This window comes from Notamacropus eugenii, chromosome 7 (genome assembly GCF_028372415.1).
Source record: "Notamacropus eugenii isolate mMacEug1 chromosome 7, mMacEug1.pri_v2, whole genome shotgun sequence".
Lineage (NCBI taxonomy): Eukaryota > Metazoa > Chordata > Mammalia > Diprotodontia > Macropodidae > Notamacropus > Notamacropus eugenii.
The window spans coordinates 105,129,786-105,150,797 of NC_092878.1; the positions used below are offsets into that span (position 1 = coordinate 105,129,786).

The following is a 21,012-nucleotide window of genomic DNA, read 5'->3' on the forward strand; positions in this document are numbered from 1 at the left end:
GGCTAATGCAGAGGTTATTTGATATCCCAGACAGTTCAAGATCAAACTAACATCCATATCAATCCATCAAAGAGTAGTTATTAAGAATTCACTGTGTATTTTAACTTTTATTATTTACTTATTAATATGAATTACATATAAACATAATATAAATATATTGACTAAGCATTTACTACACTAAAATTCCTATCCATCTATCAGTCAAAAGGCATTCAAAATTGCCTGTCCTACACTATGCTAGACACCAGAGGTACAGACCAAAATAAAACTTCATTCTCAGGAAGCTCACATTCTATCAGGGAAGGGCACATAATAAGCATATGCTACCCCAAATAATGCAAGGCAGCTTTGGGAGGGAGGGCACTGGGAGCTGGGGGCAGGGAGGAGTGGGGGTGGGGATCAAGAAAAGTTCTGTATAGAAACAAGGTTACCACTGAGCAATCTTGAAGGATCCATGATTTCAAGAGGTAGAGGTGAGAAGGAAGTGATTTCAGGCATGGTGGACAATCTCTGTAAAGGCAAGAAAATGGGAGATGGACTATCTTGTGTGAGATTATTGTTTGTTGGCTCTCCTTTGTTCTGAAAGAGGGCCATGACATCAGGAAGGTGATGCCATGACTTGCAAGTGAATTGGATTTAAGTGAGGAGAGCTCTGGAAAGTCACCAGTCTCACTTTCTCCTCCAGAGCCATCTGGGTCCAATGGCAGGATATGAATCAGAACGACAGGAGATGACCCCAATACAGTGAAAGACCTTAGTCTTTTTCAGCTAAGGTCTTTCCCAAGTCTCAGACTGACTGAGGTAATACCCATTTAGTAATTAAGGCTAGGTAAAAAAATGAGGCAAAGAATGACCTCTTTTGCCTAGTCAAAGAAAACAAAATCAATATGGGAGGGGCAGACCCTCAGGGTTTCTGGCCAAAACAGAAACAATAGCTATTTACAGTCACTCTGAGCCATTGGGGCCCAAACAATGACCTATTGTAACCTGGGTTGAACCTATCAGTTTGGCTGGACCATTAAGTGTAGAAGGGATGGTAATCTATAATAAGTCTGGAAATGTAGGGTGGGGTCAGCAATTTATATTTGACTCTAGAGGTAAGAAGGGGCATTTAGGTGGTACGGTGGCTAGAGCATTGGCCCTAGAATCAGGAGGACCTGAGTTCAATAACCAGCTTCTGACACTAGCTGTGTGACCCTATGCAAGTCACTTAACCCTGTTTGCCTCAGTTTTCTTATCTGTAAAATGAACTGGAGAAAGAAATGGCAAACCACTCCAGGATCTTTGCCAAGAAAACTCCAAATGGAGTCACTGAGAGTCAGGCAGGACTGAAAAGACTTAACGACAATAATAACAAAAGAATCAAGGAGTCAGTAAAGTTTGTAATAATAACCACCACTAAGTGGTTTTAAGACTTGCTAAGTGTTCACAATTATTTTTGTAGCCGTTCAGTCGTTTTTCAATCATGTCCAACTCTTCATGTTTTATGTGTTTTGGTAAAGCTAATGGCTAGCTTAAGAGAAAGGGCCTGGCTGGATTCTCCTGTCTGCTTCTGTATTCAATTTGTTGCAAAATGAACCAAACAAGATAGAAACAGGATGGGTGTTTTAATAGGCGAATAAAGTCTTAGCGTTACAAAAATAGTTTTGACATCTTGGACCCTATGAAAGGACTCTGGGGACCCCCAGGGGCCAAAGGACCACACTTTGAGAACTGCTAGAGAATGAATTCATTCAATTTTCAAAAACTGGTATTTAGCATTGAGTTTATGCAGAGCATTGTGCTTGGCACTGGGGAAGGTACAAAGTTTAGATATGATTCAGCACTTGCTAGCCTAGAGCTTAAAGCTTACTTTGGGGATAAGAGAAAAACAGATAAATACCAAACACATAAATACCAACATGATAAGTGCATTAGCAAGAACAAATTGCTACAGGAAGCCTGAGGATATGAGTTAATAGGATCATAAATTTAGAGTTGGAACATTAGAACACTAGACCAAAGGACATCAGATGGTATTTATTGCAGACCCAGCGGTTAACTGACTTGCTTAGATATTGTGCATATCTTGTTGTTTGAGGACAGTGATTGTTCATTTTTGTCTTTTGCTCTCCAGGGCCTACCACTGTGCCTGCCATAGAGTGAGCACTTAATTAACCTTTGGTGGCTGATTGATTACTCAAGATCATGGAGGCACTAAGTGACCAAACTAGGATTTGAACTGGGGCCTCCAGAGTCTAATTACAGTACCTCCATCCATACTACTACTAAAGGTTTACTGTACAAGGATACTTTTCTAAAAATAGTTCCTTCACTCTTTCAAGGATATCTGCTTTCATGCCAGTGGATACCCTCCCATCCCTCTACTGTCTTCCATGCAAGAATTCTGTGAAATACACTGTGTGTACTTACTGTGTCCTTGTTGATTAAGAACATTTTTCATGCTACATTAAGGTTGAAGTATGGGTCTTTCCCTAATGGCTCCCTGTGACTGAGAAGTGACCTTCCTTGGGATTTTGAAGACTATGCCACCAAAGCGAGGTCCCTGTCAGATCCTCCCAACCCAGAAAGAATTCAAGATGGGCCCTGCAGGGACAAACTGAGACAGGGGCATAAAAGATCATCATGCCAATGTTGACCACTGAACAAATTTCATCAGCCAAAGCATCACACAATGAAGGCAAGAGAGAATTTTTATCTATGGCAGGGGATGGAGGACCAGTCTAATGATTCAGAGCTACTTAGAGTATCAGAAAAAGTATGGGTTGATAAAAAAAATTATTTCATAAATCAGCATACTATAGAGTTTATCATTGGGCTTTATACTATATGGATGCCTAGTTGAATTTGAACTCAGAGAAGTTCTGTTCAAAGTCCAGCTCCACCATTTAACTATGTATGTGATTGGGAAACTGACTTGGCTCCCCTGAATCTCAGTTTCCTTGTCTGTTAAAGGTTTGGACTAGATGACCATAAAGCCTCTTGCCAGTTCTAACTCTATGACTCTATAATTGTTAGGGAAGAAATGGGGTAAAGGGAAGTACAAGAGGCTGTAAGACCAGTATAGCATGTAGGACCATCATCAGATTCTCTGAAATGCTTGACAGCAATCAGCGGGTCACCCAATATAATATTTAGCAATATAATATTATCACCTACCTTGGAAAGTTGTGAGAATCAATCAAGATGATATATGCAAAGCGGTTTGCAAACCTTAAAGTGTTATGTAAACACTGGCTATTCTTATTATTATCATTATAAGGGATGGTATAGTGGAGAGAGAGCATTGAACCTAGAAACAAGAAAACCTGGGTTGAAATCCCAACTCTAGCATAAACTGTCTGTGTGACCTTGAGCAAGTAACTCAACCTCCTTCAGATGCTGCTTCTTCATCTGTAAAATGGGAATAAGAATAGCACTTGACTTGCAGGATTGTTGTGAGGCTCAAAATATGTGTGTGTGTGTGTGTGTGTGTGTGTGTGTGTGTGTGTGTGTGTGTGTGTGTGTGTGCTCTGCAAACCATAAACCATAATAGAAATGTTAGCTATTTTTACTATTACTAGCTATTATTAAACGCTTACAGCATGAAAGTTCTTCAATTTCCTTTCATCCATGTCACTTTCAGCTGTTATCAAGGAGAAACGATATGGCACAGACTCACAGAAAGTCAGAGCTAGAAGGGATCTTATTGTATTAATAATCATTGTTTTGTATTAGTGCATTAGTGTGCTGTCCACTCATTGTACAGAGAAGGAAAGGATTTTGTGAAATCAAGCTACCATTACTGGGTGTGTCCTTAGCCAAAGTTTATAAGCACTATAGCCTACAAAGTAAATGGAAATTGGCATGTATGTGAGAAGGTGAGATCCCATAGGGTTCCACAAATGTGGCAACTGCCTATATGAAACAGAAAAAAAGGATCCATGGATGCTGAACTAATCACTGAGGCATGTCTGTATTATCCACTGATGAAAATACATCACTGTGAATCATGATCAACAGACTGCTCCTATAAATAAAATTTGCATAATCCTTGTGTCAGAATAGCAAATTGTCAAGAAATTACTTCTTACAGAAAATGAAGAATCATAACCATTTGTATTAGGATTACATTAGGATTTTTGTAACCTGAGAGTCAGAATTTTTCTAGTGCTTGTTCATGGAGGCGGACATGATAATTTTTAGGTAGGTAGAGGAAGACTAATGAGAAAAGAATTATGATCTGTAAATTCTGTTGGTGAATTTAACCAAAACATTTAAAGGTGCCTCTACAAAGTTGGTATGCAGGAAATTATGCCTCAGTGTTAGTCAGTTTTTTAACCTTTTTGGGACTCCATTTCCTCATCTGTAAAATCAGGGGATCGAGGAGTAGGATTGCCAGACTAGATGACTTTTAGAGTCCCTTCTATATCTATGATTCCAAAGAGGTTTGTAAGCATCCTTGATTTATTCCATATGCATTGATGAGTCAATGAAGAAGATATATGAAAGTATGAACTGGGTTACTGCCACCTAACAAAAATGCAATACTTTAGTTTCTGCTATGTTTTCAGATACTGTGATTCAAAAATTAACTCTCAAATTAGGTCGGACAAAGGGGTGTTTATTCTTGGTTTCTTTGGCAGAGAGAATAAGACCTAATAGTTATTACTCAAAATCTATAAATGTTGATGATTGTACATGATTCTAAAACAATACATGTTGATTGACAAATGGGCATTCTGAGGCTGCATTCCTACTTGGCTCCCTGGGTTCCAAAGAAAGACGTGTTCCTATGTTGCTGGGGAGACCTCTTTTTTACAAGGCATCTGTTTCTCTTTGTTACTTACATTAGAGAATAGTCTCACCTGTCGTTAACCATTAGATTTCTGATCTTTGAAAGACAGGGTGTTAAAGCAATTAGATAACTGGGTTAATTAGGTTAATGGGTTTTTGCTTAATTAGATTTTAATCTCAAATTTAGTTATACTCCTTCATTCTCCAAGTGGTCAAAGAGTTTCAAAGATGTGGGAATGCTGGCTTCTTTACACTGTTGGTAAATTGGGGGTGGAGAAGGGAAATGATGTTGGAGGGAAGAATACATATTACATAAAAATTTTTAAACAAAAAAATGAGCCTTTTTTCTGCTATATTTTAAGGTGCAAGGGCATACTTTGTGTCAAATGTTACACTTGAAAGATCCTCACAGCTAGATAACTTTATGAAAATTAACGTAACAATCAACTTTTAAATTACGTTGCTTGATCCTGTCATTCCTATGGGGTGGTCAGTTTTATTCTTGCTTTTCCCTGGAGAAAACAGGTACATACAGATGATGAATTTCCCTCTTCCAACCAGGAAAGAGACTGCTGGCCAGGTGGTATTAAAACTGAACTTACATCAGACTGTTTGCCAAACAATACAAATCCCCATATTTAAAACATAGGCTAAACACAGCTCAAATATTATAAGGAGTGTACAGTGACTGTCATGTTTAGTAAATGAGTGTATTGGAGAAGTGTGGACTATGAAGAAAGAGACTCATGGAAGAAAAAAGAACTGGAATTAAAAAGGTAAGCTATCACTTTCAGCTTGGAAACAACGATTTTAAACAGATAAGACTAAAACCAAGAAAATGAGGCCAAGAAAGAGGATAGGAAAAAAAAAAGCCTCCTTGAGAACTGGAAGAGATGCCAAAGGATTGAACAATGTGTAGACGATGCACATGGAGTGGGATGACATACCTATAAAGTTTTTATACGTTTAGCTATTTGAAAATGCCCAAGGATTATGGAACCATTTGTCAAGGTGTCAGAGCTGGAAATGCATACCTGTCCTTGTAGCCAGAGGTATACAAGATGGTAAAGAATGTTCGTTTTGATTTTATTAATAAATCTCTTTTTATAAAAAATTTGGAAAAAGTTTTTGACAAGAGTAATGCAGGATGTTTCCAAGAAATTATGGACTTGTTCCTTCTCCAATATTGTCAATGGAGATATTTCCTCCAGTAGAATGGGAGCTCCCTGAGAGGAGAGACTTTCACATGTATCTTTTCATCCCCAGGACTTGGTGTAGTGCCTGGCACATAGTAGGCATTTAAAAAATGCTTTCTGAATTGTTGAGTTAAATGAGCACAAATTATACTGGAGCCAAGCCAAGACTTTTTAAACATGGTTCCATTTGGGATTTACATTTTACAATTTTTTAAAAAAGAGCCCTAAATGTTCCAAAGAGACTCAAATCTTGTTTAATAGCTCCCTTAGATCCTTTTATTCAGGGAACAAAATGATTGTAGTTCAAATAACAAAATTACAAAAATCTGGGCTGTTGGAGAGCATATTAACTCAGAGCATATTGACTCAAGAAATCACCCATTATCAAAAAATAACTGTGGCGTTATATGAAGACACTCCCCCCAGAGCAACTTTCAAAAGGAACTGCCTAGGCTAGGACAAGGCTGCAATTTCTGCCAATTACTTGGTGCTACCAAGACCCAGATGGAAGAAGAATTTGTTCTTTCAAGACCCCCTTGCCTGGGGCTTTCTTGCTTTTATTTCTTCAGTTTTCCCTCCCTTTTACAATGTACTTTACATATACAGGTAAATACTTACATTTGTATATACTTACATATAAACACATATTTACCGAGTTTTATGTGATGTTATTGGTATAGGGAACGCTCCATGGGGAGATGTCTTCTAGCAGTGCAGTTCAGCACCTCCAAGACTTACAGTTGTCTGAAGCACCAAAAGGGTAAGTGACTTGTCCAGGGACCCACAGCCAGCATGTGTCAGAGGTGAGACTTGAACCCAGGTCTTCCTGGTTCCAAGGACAGCATTCTATCCAATACACCAAGTGGCAGCTACACTAACACCCCTCCCCCCACTCCTACTCTCATATCATATATATAGTTATACATATGTATATAGACATACATACATATATGAATACATATAATATATAGGTATCTACTTGTGTATGCACAAATATATAGGCATGTAGATATCTGTGTATACATATATGTGCGTATAACACACATACACATACATATTTATACACCTATACCTACCCACACAATACATCTATACATACACACTATACACATACATATATACATATACCTACATATATACATGCATATACACAGATACATATATACATACACACACACACACATATAGGCAGCTAGATGGTGCAGCGGATAGAGTCCCAGCCTGGAGTCAGGAAGGCCAGAGTTCAAATCCAGTCTCTGACACTTACCAGCTGTGTGACCCTGGGCAAGTTACTTTACCTTCTTTGCCTCAGTTTCCTTATCTGTAAAAGGAGCTGGAAAAGGGAATGGCAAACTATTCTTCTATCTTTGCCAAGAAAGCCTAAGTGTCCACAAAGAATTGGACATAACTGAAAGGACTGAACAACAATATGCATGCATGTATAAGTATATATACACGTATACAATAATTTTATTGATGCTTTTGTATATCATACTCATTTCTAAATATGTTCTTCTAATCTCTTATCTCTTATCCAGAAAACCCTCCCTTGTAACAAAGATTTAAAAAGAAATAGAAAAAAGAGTTCAGTGAAACTAACCAAGAACACCGACTACATCTGATGGCACGAATGAACAAATGAAAAGTGCACACTAGGTGCCAGAGACTGTGGTAAAAACTAGGGATATAAATACAAACAAGCATGACAGTCCCTGCCTTGATGGAGCCTGCAGTCTGGTCCCTTCCCACTGCTATCAAGCCTCTTGGAACACCAGAAGGGATCATGGATACCAAGGGACAGAGATGTGGAGGGAAGACTGATCCAGAAATGGAGGATAGTCTGTGAAAATCTACGGAGCCATGGGAGGGAAGGATAAGAACAGTCTTGTAGATGGCTTTGATGAAATCAAAAAGTTTATGAAGGGGAGCAAGGATATAGAGTGAAATAAAGCTGACAAAAGTCAACAGGATCCAGATGATGAAGAGCCTTGAGTGTAAAGATAAAGAACTTACATTTTATCCTCTAGTCCAACAGTTCTCAAAGTATGGTCTGGGGACCCCTAGGAGTCCTCGAGACTCTACCTGGTGTTCTCAAGGTCAAAACTATTTTTACAATTGATATAGTTACTTAATACTAAAATGTTATTTGCTGATTAAATACTCCTCCCTTTTCCAACTACTTATCTATGTGAAGCCAGTTTTCTTCAGATATGTCAACCAAAACAATATATCACCAGAGATTGAATGCAGAAACCGATATGAGAATCTGTTTCATATTAATCCACACACTGAAGAAATTTACCAAAATATGTAAAACAATGATACTCTTTTCATTAATTATTTTGTTCCAAAAATAGCTATTTTTTCATAAAAATGTTATTTATGTTAAGATGGAATAGGTATATTAATGTTATTTAAATGAATTAAGAAATACATGTTTTTAAAAATTAATCAGTTTAAATTTCTAATACAGTAAGTATGGATTGATAGTACCTTCATAATAAAAGTTTTGAGGGTCCTCAATAATTTTTAAGAGTCAACAGAAAGTTTGTGAAGCTGTGTTCTGGTCAATAGGGAGCTGCTGAATACATCTGAACAAGGATCAGTATTACCGTCAGGATGATAGTGCTTTGCTGGGACAACCACTGTCCTAGAGATATTAATAACCAATTCACAGTACTGACTGTTGCTGGGTAACAATCTCTGGTAATTTCTTTCCTGTCCCTTGAGGTATGTGGCTTTTTACCAGAGCTCCACCAGGGTCATAGAATATAACTCTAAAATTTAACAGAAAATTCAGCCCAGAGTTTCAGATATAATAATAACAATATAGACACCATCTGTACAGTGTTTTGAGGTTTACAAAGTACTTTACAATATTATGTCCCTTGATCCTCAGATCGACTGATAAGTATTTTTAAAGCCCCTCTGGTGTGCCTGCTGCAGTTAGACACTGGAGATGCAGATTAAAAAGGAAGAAGGTTATTCTTGCCCTGGAGGCCTGCTGTTTACTAAAAACCACATTAAGGGGCTATGGGTCCTGGGCTCTTTTTCAAAAGATATTTTGCAGATGAAAAGTTGATGACTGATCTCCAAATCTACCAGAAGAACTAGAAATATTACCTCGAAAACACAATAAATATAGAAAACTGGAAAGTTTCCCCTCCCCGCTCTTGTCCAAACACACATGTTTACATTTTGTCACACATACTTGCCTCAAATTCCCTATCATTGTATAATGACTTGGGAAAAGGAAGAAAAAAAATTTGGTGCGTATGGTAATATTGCAATACTATGTGGCAACAGCCCTTTCAGAATAAATGTGCAAAAAGTACACAAGGAGACAGAGTCAAGCATAATATATTTTAGACCATGAATTAGGAAGAAATGCTTGGGCAACAAAAAAATCTAGGACAAAGGGAAAATTCATGCTACAAATGACTTGAATGATAGAAAAGGTCTTGGAACACTGTTATCTATGGTTGTAGTTCATTCAAGATGACCAGTGTCTAACAGTGGCATGAGGCATCTAAACTCCTCCAAGCCTCAGTTTTCATATCTATAAAATGGGCATGACAGAAGTTTCATTACCAACCTCACAGAGTTGTATTGGACGAAATAATAATGGGTAGAGATGGATTTGGAAACTATGAAGCTTTATACACATGATAAATTAAGAGGCAGTAGGGCACAGTAGATGGGGTTCTGGACTCAGAAGGAGCGACACTAGTGATCTAACCATGGGTAGATCATTTGGCTTTAGTGAGGCTTGGTTGCCTCATCTAGTAAGTAGAAATAATACTATTTACATGACCTATCTTATGGGCTATTGTGAGAAAAGGCCTTTCAAAGGAGACAGTGTGGCACAGTGGAAAGAACTCTGGATTTGGATTCAGCAAACCAAGCTTTGAATTTCTGCTCTGCTACTAACTAACGACCTTAAGTCAGTCCCTTAAACTTTCTATACCTCAATTTCCTCACCTGTAAAATGGAGTTATTAGACTAAATGACGGGTATGGTCCTTTAAAAATTTAAATCTATTTTTAATTTAATTTAAATCGATTATCCTATGATATATTACTAATATACAAACAGAATAGTGACCTATATTTTTGATACATATGTTTGTAATCCTTGATAATTTGGTGTCTTTCCAATTTTCCCCTCTCTCTAGACCCAGGGTCAGTGAGCCTCATCTCACTTTATAACTCCCTTAAAGACTGGAATTTAGAAAATGTACAATGGCATTGCTAGCCTTCTTTATTTCCCAATGAATAAAATATAAATGTATTTGGATAAAAAAAAAGCTGATGGAAATTATTATGCCTAATTGAAATCATGTCAAATGAGGCTATACACTTCTCTCTTAGTGTACTTTTGTTAAGGAATAAAAAAAAATTGTTTCAGACTTGAAGGGGAAAAGAATTTTTCCATATCTTTATTTACATTGCCTGTCTTAACAAACTTACACATCATAAGCTCGGATGGTAACTTCAAAAGGTTCAGTAATTAAATCACATTTCTTGAATTTTTTCAGGTAGGATCCTTGCAGAATAGATTCATTGTCAAACACCATGAGCTTTCAGTACATTTAAAACAAAACAATTTTGTTTTCACATGCTTTCACCATTATATCATTTGCCCACCTTCACTCAGCCCATAGAGAGATGAGGAAACTGAGGCAAACAGAGGTTCAGTGACCTCCCCAGGGTCACATAGCAAGTAAGTGTCTGAGACACTTTAAGCTCCGATCTTCCTAATTCCAAGTCTGGCATTCTACACAGTGTACCACTTTGCTGCCCTGATAAATGTTGGTTGAATTGAATTGAATAGTCCAGGGGTAAGGAACCTGTAGCCTCCATGCCATATGTGGTCTTCATCCTCAAGTGTGGCCCTTTGACTGAATCCAAACTTCACAGAACAAATCCCCTTAATAAAAAGGATTTGTTTTGTAAAACTGGGATTCAGTCAAAAGTCTGCACAAGAGGACCTAGAAGGCATATGGCCTGGAGGTTGCAGGCTCCCCATCCCTGGTAGAATAGTCCAAAGAGTACTTGGATCTACAGTCGAAGTCCCTTCCCTAGAGTCCTAGTTCTGACTCTGTCACTTAATTAGTTGTATCATCCTGAGCATGTCTCTTAACGTTTCTCAGCTTGAGTTTCTCTAGCTATTACATATGGATGATATTCAGCCCAACATCTCAAGAATCAGAAGCACAGTCACACACTCATGTCAAAACTGCAGGATTTAGAAACAATGCCCAAAGGGCTATAAAACTGTGCATACCCTTTGACCCAACAATACTGCTTCTAAGACTGTATCCCAAAGAGATCATAAAAATGGGAAAAGGATCCATAGGTACAAAAATATTTACAGCAGCTCTTTTTTTAGTGGCAAAGAACTGGAAATTGAGGGGATGTCCATCAATTACAGAACAGCTGAACAAGTTGTGATATATGGATGTAATGGAATACTATTGTTCCCCAAGAAAGGAGAAATAGGCAGATTTCAGAAAAAACTGAAAAGACTCATATGAACTTTATGCTGAGTGAAGTGAGTAGAACTAGGAGAACACTGTACATAGTAACAGTAATATTGTACGATGACCAACTTTGGTAGACTTAGCTCTTCTCAGCAATGCAAAGATTATAGACAATTCCAAAAGACTCATATTGGAAAATGCGATCCATGTCCAGAGAAAGAATTATGAAGTCTGAATGCAGATTGAAGCATACTCATTTTTTCTCATTCTCTTTTTTTGTTTCTTTTTTCTTGTGGGTTTTCCCTTTGGTTCTAATTCTTCTTTACAACATGACTAACACAGAAATATGTTTGATATGTTTGTACATGTGTAGTCTACATCAGATTGCATGTAGTCTCGGTGGGAAGGAGAGGATGGGGGAAAATTTAGAACTCAAAATCTTAGAGAAGTGAATGTTGAACACTAAAATAAATAAAAATAATAATTTAAAATTTAATTTAATTAAAAAAACTACAGGATTTATTAATAACATAAAAACAACCAGCAGAAGATTTGCACAAAAACGATTACAAGATTTCTGTTTCCACATCCCTGCTACCCTGGCATCCCAACCAAGGTCTGGTTCTAGGAAATGGAGCTGTACCTGTAACCAAAGTCCAGAGGAGTGGTTCTAGATATGTTCTAGGATGATCAGGATGCCTGCTAAGGGAATGAGGGGACTGAATTCAGCTGTCAATTGTGAAAGACAACAGAAACCAGAGGACTTCTCCCACCCCCCCCCCCACCATGTACCAATCTTAGATAAGTAGATGCCAAGTACACCAATAATGAATATGTATGAGTATGTAAGATAAGGTTAAACACAAGGGCTAGTAAAATTCCTTTTGGTGTCTGTTCAACAAAACATGCTAGGTATTGGGGAATGCCAAACAAAAACAAAACAAAATGGCCCCTGCCCTAGAGGAGCTTACATTCTACTGGGAGACAAATACAAGTAAATAAAAAATCCATTGTACTGGGGAAAGGATTTGTGGGGTCTTGCTTTCAAGGCAAGGTGACCGAGGTACCTGGTGGCTAAGCTGGATACTTTTTGCAGAAGAAATCTATTAGCCCGGGGAGGAATGCTGGGCATCTGGACCTTTTAGGATCAGATTCCTGTTTTCCACTGCCCAAGTATCCTTTATGTTTCATTTTAAATTTAACATTTTTTTCCCTTAAATGCAGGAAGAGTCTTTTGGGAAAAATGAAAACCCCAAACTTTGTTTTTAGGTAACCTATAGGCCCTTGGAGGGACTAGTACAAGGGTGGAGAACCTGTGGCTTCAAGGTCACATGTGGCTCTCTGGGTCTTCAAGTGTGGCCCTTTGACTGAATCCAAACTTCACAGAACCAATGGATCTAGAGAGCCACATATGGACTTGAGGTCACAGATTTCCCATCCCTGGCTAGTGGCAGTAGTAGAGAGATATGGGAGGTGGGTACCAAGAATATACCATTTTGCCTAGGCATAACCATATAGAGGAGCTTATCACTGTATAATTTTCAGATTTTATAAGTCCATGCCCCTCAAGTACAATGTGAATATATTAATGAAAGCCTTGCGAAAATAAAATGTGTACCCATAGTCCCCCTGCCTATATGGGATCACATGATTGGCCAGATTAGATGAGATCTTCAAAGAAAATGTCATTGAACTAGGCAAAAATCACTAGGTCCATAAAAATTGTATCCTGCCACTCAATTTGATTTAATCCTACCTTCATCTTCCTCAGTTTCCTATGATTGACAAAGAAGGTGAAACATCTGTCTACAGCCTGTTTTCTCATAGACAAGGCAGGGCCTCAAAGCTGGATTTTGGAGGGGCAGGATACACTATATTTCACAATATGACTTTTATGGATTCCCAGAGGCCTATGAGCCAAGAAATGCATCTGGTAGATTCTTATCCCTGTCCTATTCTACATTATTCTCCCCTCTCCTCTATGCTCAACTATTCAGTACTCTTCCTTCTTCTTCAACAACTGCCCTTTAAAGCACACACTCAGATTTTTTCATTCATGGCTGAAATCGGCTTAAAGTTTCATCTTTCCCAAGGGCTTTTGGATGATGGTCTCTGGGCTGTACCACCAGGAATCACTGAGAGAAAATGAATGGACTCAGGTAGGTGGCAACAGCTGAGCCTGAGATCATCATTCAGATTATCATTAACCTGTTCCCTTATGGTATCCTTTCTTTAGGGAGCTCTGGGCAGCTTGCCAACACAGAGAGAAGACCACAAGACACCCCCCAGACGATTCCATGAGCCACATCCAACTGGTTGATTTCCCCTACCACTAGGGCACAAAATGACAAGGGGGGCGGTGCTCGCAGACCCCAGGCCACCCCAGTAATATAGGCTTGCTGCAATGAAGGCCTTTCTTCATTTTTTCTTGTTCCCCTTTTCTATTATCTTGCACTGTATCAACAAATTAAGGCTTCAGGAAACATTCTATTCCAGTTCCCCTTAAATAACTGGTGGATTACATACCTACCATCAAGATGAAGATTCCCTTTCTTTCCCACCTGTCCCCCTTGCTCTGCTTGCCCTGTTGTTTCTAACACTTTACATTTTCATAGAAAAACAAATTCTTAAACTAAGGGGTTTATGGTTAAAGTATAGTTTCCACCATCATACATTTCAGGAAAGATTACTTTGTAAAGTATGGGCCCTTCCCAGTGTCCTTAAACTACATCACATAGACAGCCAACCACTTGGGCTGACATTTAGAATACGGAACTCATTCCAGACTGGTGAGAATTGAGCCTGTTTTTCAATATCTCTAGGAAAGGGAACGTCACTGCTTCCTTCTGTAATACACTTCTGCACACCCCACTCCTCCCTGTCAGGACGACATCTTCCTTGCATCTAACCGTATTGTCTGAGGCCAAAAGGGTCTGTTTCTTCCTGTTCTGGTATGTTTCCTTCATGGTAATACTTCATAGGCTTCAAAATCATCCTCATGTTATCCCCACATTCTCCTCCTTGTCAGAATGAACATTTCCGGTTGCTTAATTCTTTTATGCATCCCTTTAAAGATGCCAATAAATTCCCCCCAAAAATCTGGTTACTTTTTTCATTTTTAAAGTTTTAAATCTACCAATTCAGAAGCTGTGTGAAAATGAAATTTTTAAAATGGAAATAGACATTACCTAGCAATTGCTTCATGTACAACCTTCCAGGAAAGATTTCCATATTTATTTTTATGTCCACTCCTTAGTCATAACTCAAGCGCCAGTGCTTTGACAGTCTCTAACCTATTATTTGAACTTACATGTGGTGAATAGCAGGGTAATTTTACTGTTTATAAAAACGGTAGGCTTTATAAATTCATATATTATGTGGTCTGTAGAAACAGGCAAACTTAAGTTTTGTTATATTGATTATGCCACAGAGACAAATAGCATTCATCTTTGTGTAACATTTTTAATAAATTATGAATAAAAAGTAGGCAAGGCAATTGAGTCAGTATAATCAATATTTTAATATCCCTCCTTCTTCTGGAAGGAAACCTTTCATGGATCTATGACAAAAATAGAAAGACCTTTGATAGGATATTATCAAATTGAGTCTTAACAGTAAACAACTATGATTAAATTTGTTATTCCTTTTAGAAAAGATTAATTAGAGCAGCATATCTCAGGAGGAAGTGGTGGAAAATGGGGAAGAGGACACACATGTCAACTTCCAGGAGACCAGCATTCAAAACCTGATGATATTTCTTTTTTAAAGAGTCCACTGAAAGTGATGGATAACTTAGAAATGCGAAGGTTTCATATGATCTGCTATTGATGGCTTAGCTCTCTAAAGTCAGGTCTAAAGGTTTCTCATCTGATGCATAGAACAAATAATTGATTTAATTGGAATGAATGAAAGTTGTTGTTTCACCTATCCTTCCAATAGCTGAGGCCGATCAGAGACAAAAGAAAACACAGAAAAGACAAGAAATACAACCCAAAGCTTATATGTCAGTCCAACAAATACATGTTATGCTTGTGGGTCTTTCTTTATTTCCTGCACAGTAAGATTATTCTTTCAATTCCCCAGGCAGGGAATACAAGTGATTCTCATTTACTCATGACTTTGGGACTCATTAAAGGCAGCCGTCTATTCTAAATGCCCCTCCCTTCCCCCACTGAGGCATTTCTGTTCTTAAGCATGACAGTAAGGTATGAAACGTGTATTCCCATAAAACTTTTGCCTTAACGGTCCTTCTAGTGGTGCTCATCCTGGCACAATTTGCAGGTCTGCCATTTACCAGCAATTTGGTCCTCACTTGCCCTCTAAGATTTCTGGCGCTCCCATATGCTGCATGCGGTCTCTTTGACCGTTTCCTTTCTACCCACCCTTCGCTTTCGCAACGGGGACAAACAGTCCACCCTTCACCTACCCCCCTGCACTAGTCCCAGCTACGGTTCGGAACAATAGCGAGGTTCACAAAGAGACCCCGGCGATCAAGGCTTTCGGAGCAGTGGAGGTTCAGCGCAGCTCAGCAAACCCGTTTCCCTTTTGATCTTCCGAACACCTCCCTGGGATGTTAACCATTTCTAAGCTGCCATTCAGGCAAGAAACAAAAACAAAGCATTGCTGGGGATCACCCCATCCGTCCGGAGGCGTACTCAGGCAAGGGTGGGGAGGGAGGGGCCCCAAATCCCCGCTTTCTGGCATTCTTAGAGATAAGGGGAGCAGAGGAAGATACCTTAGCATGAGAACATTCCAGCACAGGGATGCTGCGGTCCTGGTCTCCTTGTCGGATGCTTTCCAGCTGGAGAGGCGAAAGCGTCAGTTTCAACACCGGGAACACTGGGTATCCCGTCTCAGTGCCCCCTCCGCTCTCGGATTTGCATGGGCGCCCGCTGAGAGCGCTGGCACAGCATTTACAACATGTATGTTGTATTCATGCGCCATCAAGTAGTCATCAATCGGCACCGCACCGTACTATTTGTCTGGGAGCATCAGCGCCCCGGAGCCCTCCTCGGCTGATTGGCCGATGGCTCGGCTTGTCTTAACCTTGGGCTGTGGTCAGCAGCCTTCCTCTAGGGATGCTGGCGCAGGGTTGCTGTTTGGGGAATAAGGGGGCAGTTTGGTTTGACATGGTTAAAAAACCAAGAAAAAGAAAGCAGCTTTTCTAGGAGGCAAACCTAATATCTGGTTTTCCATAGTCCTGGGTAAACGCTGGAGAACAAACCGAAGAATGGATAACCTGGCAACAGTAGACTTGTACTTACTCTCTGAAAATTCTATGAGCTTAGCATACGTCTGAAGTGGTCAGCAGGCTTCTCCCTGCACTAACCAGTCAGTATAATCAACTTTAAATCAAAGCAGATGGGAATGACAGACTACATTAAGAGGGTTATTAAGAAAGCCTGGAAGATGCAGTTAAATAAGGCTACCTAATCCATCTTAGGAAAGTATTATAAATCACACCACTTAAACAATATAGGGTTTTAATATTTATAGGTGATTTAACATGGCTAGACTAATGAAACATAAAGATCAAGGAGTGGCATATTAGATTCTCTCCCGTAGAATGTAAAACCTTGTGACTTGGTCTTCAGTAGCAAACTGAAATGGACAATTGAGTCAATTTTCTACAGAATTGTAGTGTCCTCCACGCCCATCCCCCATAAATATACCCTTGAGTTTATTTTGTGTATGCTAATTTGTAGTGCATATTGTCTCCCTCATAGAATATAAAAGGTATGGGACTGTTTCACTTTTATTTTTGTATCCCTGGTGCCTGGCACAGAGTAGGTGCTTAATAAATACTTGTGGATTGGTAATTAGAAGGAAAAGGTGAAGGTATCAGATGCAAATAGGTATTTCACCTGAATGATCCAGATAATAATAGCATGGAGCAGTGGAGAGGGTGCTGGACTTGGAGTCAAGTACACCTAGTTTCAAAGCCTGCCTCTGATATTACTGATATTACTAGCTAGATGACAATAGATACATTACCTAATGTTTATTGCTTCACCCAATTCTCTAAGACCTTCCATGGGACTATAATATTAAACGTGCTGGCCCTGGAACCAGAAGACCTGTGTTCAAATCCTGTACCTGACACTACCTGGGTAACCTTGGGGAAGTCACTTAACATCCCCATACCTCAGTTTCCTCATCTACAAAATGACAGGGTTAGACTACAGAGTGTCTGAGTTCTCTTCCAAGTCTGTATCTATGATCCTTCTAAGTCATTGGTAGGTTATAATCTGGTTTAGTTGGAGGTGGCTCTCACAGAAGAATTTCCCAAACTAAGGAAATCATGAGTTCCTTTGTGCTTAGCGCCTCCAAAGAATGATCTCAAAGTTTTCCTTGCTTTGCCTGTGGAATCTGGCTTATAATGAGAATTTAAGAGTTGCAAACAAGTAAAACAATTGGTATGTTTCAGGAATCATAGGTCTGATTCTTGGCTCTGGTCCTTTCTACCTATTTGACCTTAAACATATCCCTTAACCACCCTGGATCTCAGTTTTCTCATCTATACAATAAAAGAAATAATACATGCTATTTCTACCTTCCAAGATTTTTGTGAAACTTAAATAAGATAATGGAAGTAAAAGAGTTTTTAAAATTCTAAAGCAATGGTGTCAGATCAAAATCAAAAACTAAATACAGAAGGATTCCCATTAGCTGTGTATTGACTTAGTTTTAAATTGTATGGTATCTTTTGAATTATTGCATTTTTGTTTATTTTGTTAATATTCCCAATTACATTTTAATCTGGTGCTAGGTAGCTGGCAGGCAGCAGGCAGTACGTTTGAAACTTTTGTTCTAAAGAATTCACTATACAAATAGATCTCAACAGATCTTGATAAGTTAGGGCACTGAATTGAGTCTGCTGAAATACACCTCAGTAGAGATAAACACAAAGTCTTATGCATGAATACAAAAAAATCAGCTTCACAAGTACAAGATGAAGGAGGCATAGTTAGATATTTGTGTGGAAAAGATCTGAGAGTAATGCTGGCCCATAAACTTAATATGAATCAGTGGTGTGGCAGCTGAAAACACTCATGTGATCTTGGGCTACATTAAGGAGGTATAGGTTCAGCAATTAGAAGCTGAGGTGACAAAGTATTCTGCTGTGGCAGATCTCATCTGAAACCTAGCTAGGTCCCAATTAGTGCAAACAATGAATGTCCCAGAGTGGTTTTTTTTTTATTCTAATTCACACTATGTTAAGTCATAATTATGTAAAATATGATCATTGGTTCCAGACCACAGAAAATATGTTGTCCAGATACAAATAATGAGACCACTCCAGGGGATTCACAGATCACACTAATTGGGACCTGGATGTGTTGTCTTTAGTTCTGGACCTGACAGTTTAAGAAGGAATCAGGATGGTGAAAGGCTTTGGGTGCATGCGATATGAGAATCAATGGAAAGAACTAGGAATTTTTAGGCAAGAGAAAGGAAGACTTGGAAACCTGGGAGGGGGAGGAAACATATGAAAATGATCTGGAAGGGCTGTCACATGTAGGAGGCACTAGACTTGTTTTGCTTGATCCCATATTGTTGTCATCCTTCATTCTCCCAGAGGACAAATGCCATCAGATGCATGATGTCTTGACTTGCAAGTGAATTAGATTTAAGTGAGGCAGGGCTGGGCGAAGTCATCAGCCTGACTTTTTCTTCCAGATCTGGGTCCAGTGGCAAGACAGATCAGGATGAATGAAGATGTTCCTGGATGCAGTGGGAGACCTTGGTCTTTTAAAGCTAAGGTCTTTCCCAGATCTCAGTTTGTCTGAAGCAACACCCATTCAATGATTCAAGGCTACATAAGAATTGAGGCAAAAGATGGCCTAGTTTGACTTCCTAAAAGAATCAATCTGTGAGGGGAAGACCCTCAGAGTTTCCGGTCAGAATAGAAACAATTGCCATTTACACTCACTCTGAGCCATCAAAACACAAATAATGAACAAGGGTGACCTGGGCTGGGTACCAGATGACAGAATAAGGAATAGGGGAAAGAGACAAATTTAGGAAAAACAGTAAAAATTAGAACATGTAAAAACAGAATCTACTGTCTCCTGTGAGGGATCCAACCCTTTTTTGGAGACCTGTAAGGAGAATCTCTATGAGTACTTCTTATGTAAAATTATAATGGGGATTCCTTTTGTGTATGGGATGGACAAGATGCCTGTGATTTTTTGAAATGTTAGAATAATTTTATAAATAACTGTTACTAAAGAAAACCTTTAGCCAAAGTTCCAGTAATGTAGTTATATTAATCCATCTTAGTCTTAAACTGCATATTCTAGGAAGCTTTTTCATTCAAAGACTTTAGTTGATGATTATGGTTTATATTCTGTGAATACTCTTCTGTTCTGAAAATGATTTTTTATTATTTCAGCTTGCATACTAATTGAAAAAGACAGTATATAATGGGGAACTGAAAAGAGAAGAGAAAACTGGTTTGGTGACCATAAACACTGTGGGATTCCCGAGGGCAGTTTTGTGAAGTCTGAGAATTTTCCCAAATGAATTGTAAACTTCTATTCTCACGCAGTTCTGAGCACCTTCTAGCTGTCTCTATTTGTTTAAATATTCTATGTACACACACATACAAATATAGGTAAGTGTTTATTTTATGGATATAAGTACAACATCCTACCTGTCCATCTGTCACCATTCATACACATGCTTTTCTAATGCATGCCTATATGCATAGGTTACCACTGGTTACATGCTGCAATCTGTTTACAACCCCTATATGCCTTTCCGTTGTCTTTTGAGCCACCTACAACTGTCATTCTCCTATGACGGTGGTATTCCACAATTCACAGGATACATTATGACCAGGATAGATAGATCAATAGATAGATAGAACATTTATTATGTGTGAGGCACTGTGTGATTAGAATATAAATGCTAACCAATAAATACAATATAAATTCTAAGAAGATAAATAAATAACCAATACATATGATATAACCTAAATACTAACAAAAAGCAAGATAGCCCCAGCTTTAGGGAGCTTGCATACTAATTGAATAAGACAATATGTAATGGGAATTGAAAAGAGAAAACAAAGCTAGCTTGGTGACCATAAATACTTTGGGATTATAAAGGCAGTTTTATGAAGTCTGACAATTTTTCCAAATGAATTGCAAACTTCTATTCTCTTCCTATGCAGTTCTGAGTTCAGATCGTTGGTATCTGTAGTAACCACTGAACCACATAGACAGACCAAATAAGACCATAGGTCATCCATCTAATACCTGTCATAGTCTGGGAAATATTCAGTCTTCATCCATATTGGTTTTCCTGTGTGAATTGTGAGACCTTCTCTTTTGAATGGCCTTGGACATCATTGAGCAGAGGTGTCAAATACTTGGCGTGTAGGCTACATGTGGTCCAGCACTCCTAAATGGGACCTGAACCAAATTAAAATATAATTGAAAAATATTTGACAAAACAAATACAAACATAATAAGTCATTAAATTAAATAAAACATTAAATTTGAAACTAAGTCAATATGCAGCCAACAAGGATCCTAACGTAGGATTAGTAAT

The 21,012-nt window shown here is 38.7% G+C and overlaps 1 protein-coding gene across 1 annotated transcript in view; it reads right to left on the reverse strand.

Annotated features, from left to right (window-relative positions):
• SORBS2 (sorbin and SH3 domain containing 2) overlaps positions 1 to 16,330 on the reverse strand; it is a 487,674-nt gene extending 471,344 nt beyond the window's left edge. The window contains exon 1 of the mRNA XM_072622632.1: positions 16,190 to 16,330. The gene's annotated coding sequence lies outside the window, so the exon portion shown is untranslated. The remainder of the gene's footprint in view (positions 1 to 16,189) is intronic.
• Between the last annotated feature and the right edge of the window lie 4,682 nt (positions 16,331 to 21,012).